The 18,730-nt window shown below is 44.0% G+C and overlaps 1 pseudogene; it reads right to left on the bottom strand.

The window, feature by feature from the left end:
• Positions 1–10,600: 10,600 nt before the first annotated feature.
• On the bottom strand, positions 10,601–12,208 carry Gm16505 (annotated as a pseudogene).
• Positions 12,209–18,730: the final 6,522 nt, after the last annotated feature.

Raw genomic sequence — 18,730 nt, 5'->3', positions numbered from 1 at the left:
CAATCGAACTGCTTCCTTTGTTCTATAGTTATCTGCAATATGCTTGGATCCAAACTGACCACCCAGCAGTATTTCCTGCACCCACCCATGTATACACTTTTCTGGCATTTGCTCTTAGAAGCTGCCCTGGGGATGGACACCCCCCGCCCCCCAACAAAAGAGAGACACCCACACCACTGATTCAGTGTACAGACTACTTGGAATCCGACTTCTATTTTGAGTAGGGTGTGAGTGAGTAAAGTATAAGTTCCCAAGGCCTCCCACGGAACTGACATCTTACTTGGAAGGAAGAGACTTGTACGTGGGCAAGTGACTTTCTGGTTCACAAGTTAAGACATGAATGTTAGACAAGGCAAGTCCCCCTGCCACAGTCTAGTACACCAACTAATGGGTTAGGGTCGGGGTCGGGGTTTAGGGTTAGGGGTTAGGGTTAGTTTTCCCGCTGCAAACCCTGATATTTGAACTTTAGAAACATACTTGGCAAATGATTGGGGATAGGTTTTGGTTTTTGTTTGTTTGTTTGTTTTTTCTACTGTTTTTCCTTCCTTCCTTACTAAAAAATATGTCTACAGCTGATCATGAACAACTGACAGAACGGCCCACTAGCAAATCAGAGAAGAAGGTGAATGTAATCCTAGCAGGAAAAGTACTCCTAGGACTTGAGCACTTGAGCCTTAATATGTAAGAGAATAGATACAGCCATTTATGCAAGGGTTTAAGAGGTTACATTAACCATAGGAAACCTATACCAATCACTTTATAGAAATTCTTAGTCCTGACATATGAAACTGTCATGTTTCCACCAAAATATCTAACTCAAATCTGAGGGGGGAAAAGATACAAAGTTATGGTAGCAGAATTCACAAGGGAAGTGTCTCAAGGCTTCATCTGCTTGCCAGCCATTACAACATTATTAAACAGCTCCTGCTTCCTACCATCAATTTATTGCCACGGATTCAACCGCATACTATCATACTCATTAGAATGACATGTCCTAAAGAAATGTAAAGCACTTGATAGAAAAACAAAATGTCCACGGAAATTAGGTGTTAATTTTCATTTTATTATTAATGATCCTATTTTAAAAGGGTAAGATTTCTTCAGTTTATCTACCCACTCATTAACTTCACAACCACATAACAAAATACTTGTAGGATGCTGTTCTGCCTATGCAGTGACAGACAGGGGACGATTCTTGTCCTCTTGGAAATCTTATGCTAATGGTAAGCCCGCAGTACACATTCATTCTTGTAAGCAATAACAGAGTGGGCAATGTTAACAATGTAATTATTTAACAACAGTTAAAATAAGGTCCTCAAGAAAAACAATCCATGTGATTTATTCCTACAGAACTCTGGGAAAGACACTCTTGACTTTATTCCTCAAATATGCACTGACTGCAGAGCTCCATCAACAGGGCAGAATTTTCTACTTCTTTAGGATCCCACGCCACATCTGGGAACTTGAGATCTAGTTGCTAGCCCAGATTCTTTCCTCCTTCCTCAACTTAACATGTACCAGAGTCCTCTATCTTCTCTCCATCCAGTGTGTGTACAGTCTTTTCAGACACATAGTTCCATCCTAGACCAGTCTCCACTTGTCTAATGATGGATTCAGCTCTTTATATAATAAACCCAAGTAAAAAAGTGTACCATGTTTTCCATAAATGTGCTTCTCTTGATTCATCTCGAAAGACAGAAGCCAGCCAGACAGCCAGCCTTCTTTCCACAGGGTCTCCTGCAGCCCAGGTGGTCTTGAACTTGCTATGTAGCAGAGACTTATCTTGAACTCCCAATCTCTTGCATCCACCTCTGTTAGGATTATATCAGTATGTGCCACTCTGCCCTGATGGATTCTAAACCTGGGATTTGTACCAATGGATTCAATTGCCTACAGATTTTAATGAGATCACCTTCATTAGTCCAAGGCAGTCAGAGTAGAGAGAAGTGAAGAGCAAAACTCTTAAAAAAAAAAAAAGACTGCCTCTGCAAAACCAGTTGGTATATCTCTGATCCCAGCCGGCACCAGTGGTAGTTAAAAAACCCAGAAGTTCATTAAGTTAAGTTCCCAAAGTTAAAATAATTTAGAACGACTAGCAGAATGTTATAATTTTTGTGGACTAGTGTGTAAAAAAATGTTATTTCAAAGCTCAGATAAGTCACATATTCTCCATTCACAATTAGCTCTACGAGATCCTCCACCCAACATTTCAACTATGTATGTCTTGGTTCTTAAAAGCTCAACAAGAAAAGAATCCAAGTTTACCTTTCCTAAGTATTTTTCAAAAACAATTTTATAGGATGAATTAAAAAAAAAGAAAACATTGAAAATTTCCAAGTTGAGATTGCAAAGTCTCATAGTTTCCACTAATTTATTAAAGAATAACATATTGCTTGAGGCCAGCAAGATGACTCAGCAGCGAAGAGCATTTACCCTTCCTGCAGATGACTTGTGTACAATTCCCAGCACACACACTGCGGCCCACACTCATCCATGAATTCTGGTTCCAGGGGATCTAATACACTCATGGCTTCCAGAGGCAGCAGCAGGATGCACACAGTGCACTGACATACATGTAAATGACACTCGGGTAAAAAAAATCTACAGATATAAAATACGTCTGAAAATTACAATAAGTAAATAAAAATCCATTTCTTAAACTCGGTACCCAAAGTTTAAAGACCTACCCTTGAAATAGACTTTTGTTCTTCTTGTTCTGTTGTAAATAAGTGGCGACACTCCTATTCAATACTTGCATGCCTTTTTAAAACCAAGAGCATGCTGGGAAAAGTGTTTTATACTAACCATTAGGAACATCCACCAGGAAGGTTGTGAGATCACTTACCAATAAAGCAAGGGAGAAAGAAGAAAAGGCTTGCTGGAAACCCCTGTAGAGCGCCTTGCTCCTCCCACTGACTTAAAGCACAGTGCAAAACAACTGAGTGTCATGAAGCAGCTATTCCAGACTCAGAAAACAAGCAGAGAGGCTCAAGTGTGTAACAGGAAATGGTAAAATGGGATTTTATCATTTGAAAGAGGTGAGAGGAGGGCTGTGATGGTAGCTGCTGCCAGCCCCGACAGTAATGGTCTGTGTTCAGTTCCTGGAACTCACATGGTAGAAGGAGAGAACCATGTATCCTCTCCATGTGCATGTGTGGGTGTCCATCACATACACTGAGGGAAATAGAAATGAATACGTGTGAAAACGAACTAAACGTGGGCTAGCAAGCAAAGAGTGGAGGTGATCTCTCTATTCTTCTAAAACACAGAACACAAAGGAAATCAAAGTCCTGTTTGTGAGATCTCAGGAGGGTCTACAGACCCTCACATGGGAAAAAATTTCACCAACAGACTGGATCACCCAGATGCAGCGGCAAGTAAATGCAACACCAATTTCCAATGCAGATTAAAAACTATATTTTATCATAACACTGAATCTATTCATGCTTTCACATGGGTTGGGCGAGCCATGAAAATACATACTAGCAGTTCATCTGTGTACACTGCAGTTTCCTCCATGAAATTATTTTTTTTGCTTGAGGGCTAGAGTTGGTTTTGCTAATAATTCCCATTTTTGTACGGTTTGACCTTTTAATAGTTTTTTTCTAATCATGTCAACTCACTAACATCCAAAGTGTAGGAATAGCTTCCTTCTTTATTGATGAGGAATGTCACCCAATAAACATTATTAATTTACTCAAGATTACACAGCTAGTTAAGTTGAGGGGGTTGCGAAAAGAATCAAAGTCTCCCACTCCCAGTCTGTGAGGGCTACACTTCTTACTCCCAGGAAAAAGTCTAAGCACATCCAATCAAAAGCCACTGGTCACAACGACCCTTCAAAATGTTATTCACCATCACCTGTCTGACTATCCTACATTTTTGAAAGCAATTTTGGGAGACATTTTAGCATGTGATAGCTGTGTGGATCCCATTTCAACAGGATACTCAGTAAACACTTGCTCAGTGCTAGAAACCCTACGTTCTTCTCAGACATCATCATCTATGGCAGAGAAAATATCAACTCAACTTTTTTATTTAACACTCATAGATTCATTTTCTTGCTACAGGATATACATGATCACCAAGACACTTTCTGCCTCAGGAAGTCCACAGCTAGGATTACTTGAGGAGGATTCGTGTGTTTTATGTAGCAGTTAATGTAAGAGAATAAATACATTCTAATTGCCATGCCAGAGGTCCAAAGTTGTCAAGGCAGGCATGTATCCAGGAAGAGGGATTATTAAAGAGTGCACCAACAAAGCACTGTGAAACCCTGGCCCTGAAACACAGGGAGCACTGCAGGATGTATGTAGGGAGGGGCCCCAAGCCCACATTCTGAGGATAACTCCAAGTCAAGTCAAAGAAACAGATATGAGAAGGGCATCTCCAGGAACTGGAAAGGTCTGATTGTCCACAAACAACAAGAGCACAAACTGCACATAACAATAGCACCAAAGTCATTATCAATAGTGAGGAGAAATAAGGGTAGTCAAGAAACACTTAAAATGTTGTTATGCATCTGCAGGTCTCAGTAGAGTTCATAGACACCTGTGACAGAGTTAATACACTCAAGTCTTTCAATATCAATGCTAACCCAAAATATTTGCAAAAACAGGATTGTGCTTTTTATTACTGTTGATTGCTGAGTATGTTTCTGAATAAATGAAATATAGTAGGTAGGTCAAGCACCCTGAACACTGGCTACTCTTCCAGAGGACCCAGATTTGATTACCCAGCACCCACATTAAAGCTAACCAGCGTCTGGAACTCCAGATTACAATAGGAAACTCCTTTACAATGGGAAAACACTGCCTATTGGTTTATTTGTTCAAATGTGCAATAGGCTATTTATAAATAAATCTCCAGTGAAGTATGTTAAAACTGCAACTGTTATTAATGGAAATGTAAATGAAAAAAAAATAAGGCATATTTGATATGTAAATTGAGAACAAATATTCTGGTAAAAAGATAGATTTTTGTCTTCAAAACACAGAAACACCAAAATTATCCACTAAACACTAGTAAGACAGGAATGTAAAAATTAAGGAAGGGAGAAAAAATGTTTCAAAAGGAAATCTTTGGAGATTGGTGTACTGCAAATGAGACTCCCTAACCACACTCCTGGTAGACACAAATACTGGCAACTGCCAACTGCTCAAGGCTGTCAGAGATCTAAACAATGGGTCTGAAATAAACAAGAAGCATTATTTTTTAAAACAAGGATCTATCTCCACGGATACTCGTTGGCCTGAGTCGTAAACAAGAAGAAAACCACAAGAATTACTCAGATGTGTCTGTTTCCTTTTTACAGATGCACTGTTCCTTGACTCCAAGTGAGGTTCCATGACTTCCATGATGATATACTTACACACAAAGGAATACAACCACAGAGCCAAAACCTCATCGTTACTAATTTCAACTACAGGGAGAGAGAGAGCAGAATGTGACTGTGTAAAAATGTCTGTTTGCTCAACAGCTCTGAGGACTGCAACTTTTCAAGAACTCAGAGAAGGAAAGAACACACATACTTTAAACACTGAAGTTTAAATGCTGACCTGACCCTGTTTTCACTGAAGCAAGCAATAGATTATTCACTCACAAAATAACATGCTTATTAATGAGGGCTCTCATGAATCAAGACCTCTGAAATCCTGGCTTTACAATTTAAAATAAAATATAATATATGATGTTCTTAAAGTCACACTTCTTTTCTTTTATATTACTTGCACATTGAACTTTAAAAAGAGAAAACGAACAGCCGGGCGTGGTGGCGCACACCTTTAATCCCAGCACTCGGGAGGCAGAGGCAGGCGGATTTCTGAGTTCGAGGCCAGCCTGGTCTACAAAGTGAGCTCCAGGACAGCCAGGGCTATACAGAGAAACCCTGTCTCAAAAAAACCAAAAAAAAAAAAAGAGAAAACGAGAAACATTTCCTTAAATAATCGCAACACTACAAATCTTATTTTTCTTTCCCTTTAGAACAGTGACTAAATACTCTAATAATAACTTAATGTGCTCAAAAAATTTATGGATTACAACCTTATCTTCTGGCAGACAATCACCATGGCATCAGAGCTAATCCTTGAATTTGAAGCTTTTTTATTGCTACTCTAACAAACTTACAGTCTGGTGCGACATAGGTAATACTTACCTATTTCTCACTGCACTGAACAGGACCACATATCAGTTTTCTGTTGATCCTGATATTCCTTCACTGACAGCAGAATTGTCTTAGTAGCCAACCAGTGAACCAGGTGTCTTTCTGACAACTAGTTTTAGAAAAGAAGTCTTTCCTCAACATTCGCTGAAATAAATGGAACTCAAGTGTTCACACATGTTAGTGACACATCAAGGCCTTTTTATAGAGGTCAACTTGTGTGTCCACAAGGGAAACTTTAACCTGTATATATTGAGTAACTCTGACTAGTGTTCTGCGTGTCTCATCTACCCAATCGGCAAATTCCTGTAACTAAACTGTCACAAGCATAAGTGCGGCTTTATAAAGCTGGGCAGGTTAGCTGAGGGAAGTAATAACTGAAATAAAGAGGAGATGGTCTCCTGAAGCTCATGCTGGATTTGAACTTGCCAAGCAGCTGGAATGACCCTGACCTTCTGCCTCTACTTCCTCCCGAGTTCTGGTATTACGAGCATGCACCACCATGCCTTGCTTAAAGAAATACATTTTAAAAGAGGTGATTTTTTTAAAAAGAATGGAAAGAAGGAAGGAAAGAAGGAAGCCAGCAAGTTAGCCAGTAGGAGTGCACACCTTTAATCTTGGCACTTGGCAGCAGAGGCAGGCAGATCTCTGAGTTAGAGCCTTGCCTACAGACAGAGTTTCAGGGCAGCTAGAGCTATGCAGAGTAACCTTGTCTCAGATAAAAACAAAACAAAACAAAACAAAACAAAACAAAACAAAACAAAACAAACAAGAGACAGTTCAGAAGCTTGGGAATTCCCTCTGACTCATTCACTTCCCTGCCCTGTGTCTTTTTTCTAGAAGTTGTCCAGCACATGGTAGCCCTTCAATATATACTTGGTGTACAAACAAACTGCTGATAAAACAAGTTTTACTTCATCTCTGTGTCTTGGTTCAGGATGGTAAACAGAACTCATCTGTGGAATGGAAACACTCCATCTGTACACACTTACTCTGACAAAGGCTCCAGAACTCGAGATTACGAACCGTAAAACTAGAGCGAATCTGTGTGCAGGACACTATTGGCTCATCAAGCCTGGGACGCACCAGGTAAGAAAGAATGTGAAGTCAGTGGTGCTTTGCAAGCCTCGGGGGAGGAGGGGTGTTTCACACAAACAAAAACAAGTCTGCCTTTCTGGTAAATCCATCAAAATTAAGTCCTAAAACTTTGAAAAAAAATAATATGTTTATTGTGCTCCTTCAAGCTTAGAGGCTTAACTACACATGGGTAGGGACTGTAATTATGATCAATTACTTATGGCTCGAAGGCACTTAAAAAAGCATCTGCCCTTTTAAGCAATCTTTAAAAATCCAGGCTGCTGGTGAGATGGCTCAGTGGGTAAGAGCACCCGACTGCTCTTCCGAAGGTCCAGAGTTCAAATCCCAGCAACCACATGATGGCTCACAACCATCCATAATGAGATCTGACTCCCTCTTCTGGAGTGTCTGAAGACAGCTACAATGTACTTACATATAATAAATAAATAAATCTTTAAAAAAAATCCAGGCTTATGAATATAAAACTTACCCCAGGAAAGACAACAAATTACAGTTTCAGGGGCTCAATTTTGACATTCTCCCTTGGAAGGAAAAGAACTGTTGCTTATCTTTGATTTACTAAGACTATCCCTAAAACCACAAACCTCTAAAGTAAGAATTTCTAGTTTAGCCACATATGTCGATGGGGGCAGGAGTGGCAGATGGGTAGTGGAGAAAACTAGGAAGAAAACCAAAAGTGACAGGTGGCGGCTTGTGAGGATGATGTTATTAGTTAAACACAGGGTCATTTCACTAATCCCATGGCATAGTTAATCAATTTTCTTTGCTGACAAATTCAGGATATGGGTGCCCAAGTAGCTTCTTGGTTCTTGTTGTGTAACAGTCTCCTCCAAGATTAAAACATCCCATCTGACAGGAAGCTCCTTGGGTTTCAGGAAGTCCCTGAAACTAAGCAGATTCACTAGGCTCCTCCTTGCCATATAAGCAAATAAGAGATGAGTGTCCCTCTCAGAAGAGCAGAGTCACATCTGCAAATGACTCAGAGCAGACGAAACGCAGAAACCAGTCTAGCTGCCTGGAAGAGACTGAAACCAAAGGAGGTTCCTGGAAGGCTCAATCTCCAATCTTGTGAGCTGACTGCAAGTGTGCAGTATGTTCTAGGGTCTCAGCCTCATGAGCTGTCACCTATGCTGAGGTGGGCTTCGATGACACAGGACTTCTGCCTCTGTACATAAGCCCTCTCCCATATTCATATTAAAAAAAAAACAATAAAACTCACCAAGCTGGACTTACATAAGTCTTGCTGTGTCTAAACAGGAATCTTGATTTGTTCTGTAAAAATGTCAGAGAATTATGTCTTCCCGGGGACCTGTTCTAGGCCAAGGATCTGATAATCTCTGACATATCCAGTGCCTGAGGTGGCTTTAAATTTAGAGGATTTTCACCTATGCTCTTGCTTTATCCTCACAACTCTAAGTAGGCAGATGTCAAAAGAGGTAAAATAAATTTAGAAAGCATATCTTCTTTTTGCATATAAGCAGATGCTCCTGAATTTACAATTCAAAATCTCACTGTGGGATCAACTAAAAGCCATCTAGAGACACATCTGCACGAGATGATAAAACAGGAGAACAGGGTGAGCTAGCTAGCCAAAACTCTTCTGTTACAGGAACTTGTATTGAACTGCACTCAATGAATAGGTTATACAAGGGTGTTTGTTTGGAAGAATGCTACTTTTTATTTACATATATGATTATTACCTTTTATCTGAACACCCTACAGGTAACAGACAAATGAAATTTGATATTAAATTCTAATGTTGAAATTTGAAAGACTGCGAAAGGAGCCCCTCGCTCAGGCCTCAGGACAATAGCGGATACCCAAGAACTCACGATAGACCGAGCTTGTTGCAAACCACATGAAGCTTTATTTGGGGAAAGCCAGAGCTCTGGGGATGACTCATATCCCATGCAGGGGTAGAGGAGTCGACCTCGACGGGAAAGAGGTCCCAGTTTTTATAGGCCCTCAGGGGGGAAAGGAGAAGGGGGAGAGAAGGGATTTCCAGATCTAAACAATGTCTAGTCTCAAGAAATGGGTATGGGAGGGGTACAAGGAAAGAGTCTGGTGCAGGTGTAGCAACTCAGGATTGGCTGGGCTGTGGTTGCTGGGGAGATTTTCTGACTCTTTTTCAGCAACCAATATCACAAACACCTGGCAATGGGCTTCATCAGTGGGCACAAACATGGGTCAAGGAACGGTCAAAACATTGGCAGACACACAGGTTCAAGGAGTGGCCAGAGCATTGTGCACCTCTATTTTTCTAAATCAGTGAAGCTAGTTCTGCTAACACTGACATCTGTCTTGCCAATTTCAGGGCTTCTTTGTCCTTTTACATTCTGTCAGGATCTTTCAAATTCATCCTTTGCTACAGCTGTAGTGATCCTCTAGGGTAGTGACTTGGAGCCAGCAGGCACCTTTCAGGATCACAGACCTCTCTGAAGTGCAAGACACAGACAGACAGACAGACACACAGATGGTAATCCACTTTTAGTAAAACCTGACTTTCTAGACGACTCATTCTCCCTCATCTCATTGTCTTTCGCTGTTGCACCCCATGTACCCCTGCCACCCAACTAATGCATAGGCACAATGGCAGCCTTTATTTACATTGGCTTTTTTCTTATTTATGTAGTAATTAAAATTAAAATGTAGTAAAAAAAGTAAAAATGTACTTATAAGTCTGACTAAATTGGAGCCGGGTGTGGTGGCGCACGCCTTCAATCCCAGCCTCAGTAGGCAGAGGCAGGAGGATTTCTGAGTTCTAGGCCAGCTTGGTCTACAAAGTGAGTTCCAGGACAGCCAGGACTATACAGAGAAACCGTGTCTCGAAAAACTAAAAAAAAAAAAAAAAAAAAAAAAAGGTCTGACTATATTGGGAACAAAGTGCTAGCAACAAACAAACAAACAAACAAAAAACAAAAACAAAACCCCAAAAGACAAACAAACAACAAACAAACAGAAAAAACAAAAAACAAAACGAACACCCAGACTAGTAGAGGAGTTAAAAGCCCTTTAACAACCACCACCCCCCAGGAAGATTCTGTAGACTCTGAGTCCAAAGGTCAGTCTCGGGTCTCTCCTTTTTGATGACTAATGTTACATTGTTTGACTTTCTACAAAAATATTTAGCTGTGCTTATTTACATAATTCTATCTCCAGGGCATACAGTAGGCACATATTTGTTGTAAGGAATCCCTATAGGAATGAGAAGACAGGATGAAGACGCCAAGATCATCCCACTAAAAAGAAGAACTGAGAATGTTCTCATCATCTAATTTGTAGAAAAGTCTGTGCATTCCCTTTTAACTTCCAGCTATGCATCTGTTTAAAAAAGAGAATGATAAAAGGCACTATGGGGAAATCCCAGCATCTTCAAGAAAACACCATTATCTTCAGTCACAGGAGAGTGGGTTAGGAATACCTCCCCCCCCCACCCCCCCCACCTGCACAACTCTTCCAGGGAAAACAGAGGCTTTAGAATCTGAAGCACAGACTCACATCTAACCTTTGAGAGAGGCATTCTAAGTCAGATCATACCAGTCCACAGATACTAAATGATACAATCAGAAAACCTTTTGAGAAGCAATCGCCCTCCACCCTACCACCCACTCTCCCTCCCTTTCTTTTCTCAGACAGGGTCTTTTGTAGCTCAGGAGGGTCTTGAACTCTGGATCTTCCTGGTTCAGTGTTCCCAGTACCCAGCCTTGAAAGACATTTTTCAAACAATGTTTAACACTAGGCGTCAGAGTCTGAACTTCTGAACTTCTAAGACTATCAGAAGTCATTCTACAACTATAAAAAAAGAAAAATGTCACCACTGTGGGTGTGATTGGCAAACACATTCTTGAACATTTCTGCATTTTCTTAAACTTTATTTACATTATGCTCCACCCTTAAAGTTTCCTTCTAATTATCTGCAAGCTGGATAACTATCTCACTCTGTCTCTCAAAAATCCCCCCACGGACGGGAAAAGTTAAGTAAGGGCTGGAGGGACGTTTCTGGGGTTGTCTGGTTTTGTCCCTAAAAGACACCCAACGCCCCTGGACCTCCCTTTGGGGCACGCAAAGCGAAAGCTCTTCAGAATAGCTTGGCTGCTGGGAAGCCACCGCAGGTCTCTTTTTCTGCCCTGTCTAGCAGGGTCACCGGTTTTATCTGGGGAAACTCAACTCTTAACTTTAGTTGGGCCACCAGCCGCCCCTTGCCCAGCACCTTCCCGGACCCCATAGCCAGGGATCTTGGCTCACCTGACCACGTTGGGTTGCTCGAAGGTCTCCAGGTGCCTCAGCACCGCCACCTCGTGGATGGTGGAGAGCGGCATGCCCTCCTCACTGGTCTGCGAGTGCTCGCGCTTCAGAGCCAAGAAGCGGCCGCCGTTCTTCAGGTCGTGGGCCTTGAACACCTTCCCGTAGGCGCCTTCGCCGATCTCCGCCACGCACTCATACTGCTGATCGGCGCGACTCAGGCTGTCCTTCTCCATGCTGGCTTCAGGCTGCCGACGCGGCACAGTGGAACCGGGGTGCGCACTCGCTGCCTTACACGCCTCGGGGACACCCGGGCTAGACGGACCGACCTCTTCGCCCGCGGGCGCAAGCCGGGCGCAGCCGCCGCGAAACTCCGCTCTTCCCCCTCAGCAGAGATTACGCTGTCTGCCCACAATCTCTGCACCTAGGAGGAGGAGACCGGAGGACAAGGAGAAAGTGTGACTGCCCGGGAGACTTCCACCCGGTTTCACCAGCTCCCCTCCTCCCCCCCTCTACTCGCCCTGGCTGCCTAATCCGGCCGGGTTTCTCGGATAGAAACCGGTCTTCGCTAGGAAGAGGTTGCTGGGTCCCCTGGGGATGAGCGCTGCGCGGGACGCAGCGGGACGAGAGGGGGCGTGCCGAGCAGCCCAGAGTGTGTCCAGAGCGCGGGGGAGGGGAGGCGCCGGGCGTGTCAATGTCACGGCTTAATATTTATACCTATTTCGTTATTCTCCGCTGCCCTCCCTGACTCCGGGGGCCTGGTCGTGCTGGGTACGGGGCGACCTGGGGGAGTTCGGAAGCTGGCATGAAAGCACCGGGGGTTCACCCGTGTGGGGTCGCAGAACGGGGTTGGGGTTCCTAGGACCTTGTAACCCGATGCTGCGTGTATGCGAGTAGGGGTGGTCAGACATCTGCTCGGAGATTGCTTCCTTTCTTTCTACTTTCAGTTTTTCTACAGGGAGATATTTGAAAGGGACTCGCTCTCACAAATGGTCTTTGGGGTAAGGCAAGCTTAGTGGGAGACGAAATTCTGCCTCTGACTCGGAGGACCTCCCGGGTAAAAACTCAGGGAGGACAGACCATCTGGTAGGGGAGGGCTGGGGCTACTAGAGGTGGGAGAGCGAGGGACCCTGGAAGGGGAGAAGTGTCGTGGCCCCTTCTCCCCACCCCCCAAAGATCCCAAGGATGTAGAAAAGGCAGGTCCGTCACACTTTCTCTCGTTCTGTCCTGAAAAAGTAACTTCGGGACTTTGCTAGCTAACCGGGACTGGTCCTTAAGTTTTCAACCCGTGCAAAAGCAACCGCCCTTACGACGGTGGGGGTGGGGGGCAGTAAACGTAGGTCTCCCGGGTGTGAGAAGGGTTAGGTCTCCCTTGTGTCGCGACTTCCGAACTCCCGCCCGGAATCCTGGGCGGCTGAATGTTGGTAGCCAAGACAGTCGCTCTGTTCTCCAAAGGCTGGTGGCTAGGTCCCACGCGCGGTCGGGCGCCCCCTCCCAGTTCTGTTGTTTAAGGATGACCGAGCCAGCCTTCCTGTCCCACGGCGGCCTTAGTCTGGGCTGGACCTTGTTCCACCACAGCCGCGTGTCCGGAACGGTCGCCATGCGTTTACCTGCCCCGCACCCCTCCTTCCCCGCTCGCTCTTCTGCCTGGAATTAAAGAACAAATGGCGCGACCCCCACTGGGTGCGAGCATAGCACCACCAGGCCAAGGCAGGGCCACTCCCGGCTCCTTTGAGAGCTTTCCTAAAAAGCTGCGGAAAGGACCCTCCAGCCCTCGGTCGGGGGTCGAGGGCCACACAGGTAGCGGGAGCAAGGGCCTTGGCGCCCGTCCTCCCCTTCTGCCGGTGTCCAGCCCAGGCTCCCGGAGGGGGCAGCCGTCCTACCCCCGCTGGCCTACATTTCCCAGACGGAGCGGCGGTGCCTAGCCCCCTCCCCTCCCCCTCTTTTGTTGTTGTTGTTGTTGTTGTTGTTGTTTTCCCACGCTGGCTGAATGTGACTTGACCCCATTTCAAAAAAGTTTGACATAGTGCTTCAACCTTTCCGCTTTCCTCCGCGACTATAAAGGCTGCAGCGGCCTCCTGCTTTCTGTCTCTGCTCTCTGTCTTCACACTCAATGAAATCCTTCTTGAGCCTCTCCCGAAGCCTTGCCAAACGCTGCAGGGGTCGCCACCAGCTCGAGGGGAGGCTGTGCAAACGCAGATTCGCCCGCTCAGATAACGCCCACGTGCACAGGACCAGTGAGCCGCCGAGCCCCGGGCTGCTCCTGCCCAGGGTGTGCATTTGAACTGCAAAGCTTTAAATAAGAAAAGTAAACTTGGGGGGTGAAGCACGAGTGCACGCTTGCGGGGCTTCAACCCGGGTGGGCTGTGTGCACTAGTCTGTGCATAACGCGCCCGAGGGGTCGCCAGCAGGAAGCCTGGGCGAACGTTTTACTACTTAGTTGGGAAGATGGGGCCCATACCCACACCCCTCCGGAGGCTACAGAGGGAACTTGCACAGGGGAAATAAACGTGCGGGCGCGGAAACATTCTCCAGCACGGAATCCCACCCAGAAGGCGCAGGTTCAAATTTTACGCACGAAATGTTCGAGCTGGCATAGGACCCTGGTGTCGGGGTGACCCCGTTGTGGGAGGTTCCTCTCGAGACCTCTAGCTCCCCCCAGTTGGCCCCCAAACCTACCCAGCCTCAACGTTAACCCAAGAGAATTCCGAGGGGCCACACAGCCCCCTACAGCCCGTTAGTCTCGCCCAACCCGAACCTCGCCGGGGACCCCCGCGCCTCAGCCGACGCACGCGAGTCCGTGGCCAGGGGCACCGGCCTTCTGCGGAGCTGGAGTGTCTGTCTGTCCCCGCACACGTTCGCCCCGCGGAGCAGGTAACTGACTACTGCGGCCCAGGCGAGCGGCGCTCTGCGGGCAGGGGGTGGGCACAGGGGCAGAGGGACGGCGGAGGGCGCCGCCCGCGGGGCAGCTGGAGAGGCTCGGGAGCCTCGGGGCTCTGGCCCCGGCTTGGGGGCCGGAGTGGAGGACGGCGGGGCGTGGATCTGAGAGCCTCCGGGCCCGAGAACCATCCGGAGGTGAGTGTGCAAATTAAAGCCTTCTGGAGCAATCGAGCGAGGCCTGGCCCGGCCCTGGCTGTGCTCCCCAGCGATCTGCTCCGAACTGGGGGCCGGGAGGGCGGGGGAAAGTTAAATGAAAATTTCTGGTTCTCACAGCAACCACTCTAATGGGGGAATCTCGCGACTGAAAATAAGTGGCGTGAAAGGGATCCAGTGGGATGTGGCGTCGGGGGTCTGCAGGGTTTCAACACCTAAGGTCCCCCAGAGTTGGGGTGTTGACAGGGTGAGGCGGGGGGGAGGCGGAGAGGGGGTTATGAGGACAGATGAAAACAAAATAAAGCAACAGTACTTATGAGCGTTCCGTGGGGTGGTAGAAAACCACATTTTCCTACACGCAAAAACCGGACCTTTTGAGGAGTGGGGTGTGGGGGGGAAGACAATTGGCAGGATGCCGAGCAGAAAATAAAATTCCAATCTGTCCAAGCGCTTTTCACTTTCAGCTTGAGCTACATTTGTTTTGTTTTCTCTCACTTACTTTCTGCCTCACAAAGCCCTATCTTTTCCTTTTTGGACAGAGGCTATGGTTTGGGAATGGCCAAGCACACTTGTGGTTAATGATCTATTTGAAGGGGCTGGTAGGGTCACAATTATTAAGTGGCTAGAAACTGTTGAGGGCTCACCAAGGTATTTCTGAAGAGCTAAAAAGATTCCATTTCAGTACTAAAAATTACTGCAAAATAACAGACACGTGCACACATAAAGAAGAGTGCTTAATTTAAGTGCTTTATTGGGGACTTTGAAATTTGAACCTTTGTAAGAATGTCTCTTTTACCTGAGGAAAAAAAATGGATGCAGCTACTTTAGGTGAGAATGAGAATTTTGGTGAAGGGGAGGAAAGGTCTTCAAGACTTTCTACAAGGAGTAAAGAAAATAGCTTTTTAAAAAAAATTTCAATAAACTTTATTTTAAAAGTCATATTTTTTCAGAGCAAAAACCCCTCAAACTCTACATGCAGAATTGGTTTTACTACCATAATGTATTTTAACAAAATATATTTAGGAACACCATGTCTAATAAACTTGTTTAAATAATTAGTAATTTAGTTAAATGATCATTACCAGCCCCAAGTTCTGTCTGAGCTGGGTGACAACTCCGTCAGTGAGTTCAACACATGATTCTTGACTTTAGAACTAATTTGTCCTGAATGTAGCCCATCAAGAGTTTCCATATCGAAGAAGTGACATTGGACTCTTTGCTTAATTGTGAAAAATAGATCTGGAGTCTATGAAGATGACATAATAACATTTAAATATAAAATACAAAAATTTAAATATTAAATTATTTTTAAATATGAACACTACATTTCTTCATGCACAGAACATAAAGTGGTAGCTGGGCATGGCATCACACACCAATAACCCCAGGGACTGGGAAGCTGAAGCAGGAGGGTTATGTGTGAGATCCAGGCCAGACCACATGAGACACCAACTAAAAGAAGGAAAATAAACATAATAAAGTAGCTACATAAGTAGAATCTGGAGATTTTTTAAATGAAACAACTGTAACAGGTTCAAATAATAAGATATGGCTGGGAGTGGTCTATACCACAAAAATAACTCTGAATTATTGAAACTCAGCCCTGCAAAAAATTCATCCAAAGTTCTTCTACATCATGATTCTAGGTGTTGAAACATTTGTTTAAACTATGGTCATAACAAAGTTGTTTATCATCTTGAAGTATAAAAACATAACTCTAGGACAAATTGCACTTCTTTGAAACACATGTACTGTAAAAGAGAGAGAGAGAGAGGGAGAGAGACAGAGAGACAGAGAGAGAGAGAGAGAGAGAGAGAGAGAGAGAGAGAGAGAGAGAGACAGAGAGAGAGAGGGCATTACCTTGATTTTTTTGTTATCTGTGAGATATTAAAAAGATATTTTATAACTTGATTTTTCCATATCTAAGAACCAAAATACTAAACATAATAAATAAATGTGCAACCTGGAGGCACTGAAGGGATACAGAATACTGAGAGTAGTAATGCAACAGTGTACTAAGAATTTAGTTTTTCAGAATTAAGACTTCTTTCAAATACAGTTTTGCTTATTGCTACTATTAATATGTATCACATAAAGGTTCCTGTCACTACTTATGAAGAACTGGGTTTAAAACTTTGAGAATGTACACCTTTAAAACTGTTTTCTTTCAGTCTGTGATAATTTAAGTTTTAGCTGTTTTTGTATAATAAGTGGATAAATACCTTGGAATATACTACCCACATACCCCAAGTTCTATGATATTGGATCTAACAGTCTCAACATATTATAAGACAGTGCCTGTAAAGTCTTGGTTAAGTTTTTCAGCTTCTCTGATGCCTTCCTTCCTCTCTCCATGTTTTAGTAATAGCTACTCTGTCATGCTTAGAGGGCTACTGGGTGATAACATGACAAATGGGACGCACAGAGACATGTTTCATTTCTGGTGCTCCCTTTAACAATGGAAGAATGGCTTGCATTCATTTAGGATTCTGAGTTTTGATCATATAGTTGTAGAGGAAATAGAATAAAAACCTCAACAGAGATAAACCTGTGAATTTCAGCTGCCATCATTTTATTTGTACTTTGTGTGTGTGCATGTACAGGTGGTGTGTGCATGTGTGCATGTGTGCGTGTGTACGTGTGTGTGTGTGCATACATGTGCATGTACAGGTGGTGTGTGTATGTATGTGCGTGTGTGCGTGTGTGCATGTGTGCGTATGTGCGTGTGCGTGTGTGTGTGTGTGTGTGTGCATGTGTGCATGTGTGTATGTGTGCTAGGGATCTGGATTCAGGACCTCACGCTTGAGGAGCAGGAACTTTACTGAGCAAGGGACCGGGTTTGATGGGGTTTAGGCTTCCTCTTGATACTTTCCTGAAAATGAGGAAGGGCACATTGCCCAGGTGTCCTGGCTCCTGGCCTCTCTGCATCTTTCTTAGAAAGACTTCCATCTCCCTTATAGACAGCCCATTAAAAGAACATTCCTTTATAACAGTGTAGGGATTTAAGAGTATAAGGATATAAAGATGAAGTCAACCTTAAATCACTTTCTCAGATTGGCACAAATCCAAAATAGTTCACTAGTCCCTCCCACCTCCCTTCTTTTCTCCATTTCCAGTGTGTATAAATGATTCTAGGCCAGCTTTCCCCAGTGCACTCAGTAGCTGTGGGAGGTGCTGACAGCCTTGTGTTGTGTACATGTGGGCAGCTACTCTGCTGACTGCATTCTAGGCAGGGATGGAATGCACTGCCTTCCCCAAGCCCACTGACTGCATCTCTTTTTCCATCACAAGAACTCTGGAAGATCTACCAGGTTTGAGAAGACAACTTTGAGAAATGCCCATCAATCCAGGTTCTAAACACCCCTGGGCTGTCCCTGGCAACAGTTATCCTTTTAATTCCTAAAGAAGAATCACTTTGCTTACAAGATCCACAACCATGGTAACCTGGAGTCTACTACTCCATAAGCCTCCCACGCTAAGCAATTAAGAGCTATATATTATTTCTTTACTGCAGATTAATGAATTCAAAGCACTTGACAAGAATTATGATCTCTCTAAGGAGACCCTTATATTCCTCCTGCAAACATTAAAACCACAAAGATTCAATGAATTCTTTATCTCAATCCATCCCTCAGTCACACTCTGGACAGAAATGGACTGCATCACAATGCCACTGTACTTGATATTCTCACTAATATTAACTAGCAGGTGAGGCAGTGGAGGTAAAAGTATTAGATACACAAACTATTTCTGTATATTAACCCTCTGGTCACCTCCATGAACTTGGGACTTACTATTATACAAATTTTACAGATAAATATCCTGACGTTTACAGTGATTAACTGACTTGCCAAGGTCACATCAAGGAGTAAGCCAGAATGCCAAGCTCATACCTGACTCCTAAATCTATGCTCTTAATGCCATCTTAAGTGCTTATGACAAAAAAGGAAAAAAAAAGACATATAGGTTACACTTTCATTGTATAAATAAACTTAAGTACATTTAGATAAAATCAAATCATTTAGAATTTAGTTTTATACTTCCTTCTATTAAAATTCTCATTCCCTTAAATGAGATTCTGAAAGTTTCAAAAAGACAAAAATAGATTGCTATTTACCAACAACAGGTTTCCATGTG

This window comes from Mus musculus, chromosome 13 (genome assembly GCF_000001635.26).
Source record: "Mus musculus strain C57BL/6J chromosome 13, GRCm38.p6 C57BL/6J".
Taxonomy (NCBI): domain Eukaryota; kingdom Metazoa; phylum Chordata; class Mammalia; order Rodentia; family Muridae; genus Mus; species Mus musculus.
This window is presented reverse-complemented; position numbering and strand designations above follow the sequence as displayed.